The following is a 1,128-nucleotide window of genomic DNA, read 5'->3' on the forward strand; positions in this document are numbered from 1 at the left end:
TCACAAACTCTTCAACTTATACTCTTTTACCGAAGTTGCTACAGCTCGATTGGCCGAATACCCTTTGATCCTATTTCGGTGAATTTGACATCTGCCTTACATATAACAGATTAGCGGTTTAGCAGTTTTAATTTAGTTTGAGTGAAGGAATTCATTTTATAGCAAAATCCGAAATCGTGAAGAACTCATGAAAGTAAGCTTATTCTCGGATTCCTGAAACTTTAGATTTGCTCTTTCTTTTACTGCAAAGTACACGTTGTTTTTTTTGTTTAAATCTTTCTAGACATGGTAAATATTAAGGACAAAGCAGTTTTCACATAGTTTGAGTGAAGGAATTCATTTTATAGATAAAATCCCAAGAGTCTGATGGGAAAAGAGAGTGAATGCGAAGTAGACTTTAACACGGCTATGGGAGCGAGCCGAGTGTGGGCTAACCAGGAGAATTGCTTGAAAGAAATGCGACCCCGAATGAGCGGTCAGAACAAAGCCTCAATACGGGATTCTCGTGGTGTTTTTGTTGCTGCCTTGTCTTTTGCACAGAGTAAAAGACATGGCAGCCATCGAATAGGGCCCGATTGTTCCTACTTGGTCAGCCGAGGAGCAAGGGGGGGGGGGGGGGGGAGCAAGTGTCTCAACCAAGCAAAGCTCACCATGGGGAAGGTGGCTATGCCAACAAGCCTGATGCCCTGCTCCCGCAGTGACGGATAATCGTACTCTGGTTTCTCTTCATAACGTACAAGTCTTTCGCCTTTTACTAAAGATTTCTGTGGAGAGCAGCACTAATGAGTTGTTTCTATTTTTGGCAGGCTTTACCTTTGCGGGTGAAGCCCTTTCTGTCTGTGCAAAAGAAATCTTGTTACTGTGCAGAGTGACTTCTCTGAGTAGAGTCGCCTTACTTGTTGCGACTGTGCCGATGTTCGAAGCTGGAGTGCAAAGTTGTTGCTTGAATGGTGCTTGCTGGAGCGTGCGGGAGTGCAAAGTTATACCATTTAAAAGGGCTGAAGAGTGCTCAGTGCAGCGGGTGGGCGACACTCTGGCCACCTTGAAAACCGAGGTTACATCCACTACCAGGGGCAGCCCAAGTTCTGCCACAAGTGTGGTGGGCATGGGCACCTGGTTGAGGCTTGT

At 45.5% G+C, this 1,128-nt stretch overlaps 1 non-coding gene across 1 annotated transcript; it reads left to right on the forward strand.

Moving 5' to 3' along the window:
• The first annotated feature begins 710 nt into the window (after positions 1-710).
• LOC140274275 (U5 spliceosomal RNA) lies at positions 711-824 on the forward strand. The gene has a single exon (XR_011908244.1). It is a non-coding gene; the product is annotated as a U5 spliceosomal RNA (small nuclear RNA).
• The last annotated feature ends 304 nt before the right edge of the window (positions 825-1,128 follow it).

This window comes from Leuresthes tenuis, unplaced genomic scaffold (assembly GCF_036924035.1).
Source record: "Leuresthes tenuis unplaced genomic scaffold, fLeuTen1.0.hap1 SCAF_17, whole genome shotgun sequence".
Taxonomy (NCBI): domain Eukaryota; kingdom Metazoa; phylum Chordata; class Actinopteri; order Atheriniformes; family Atherinopsidae; genus Leuresthes; species Leuresthes tenuis.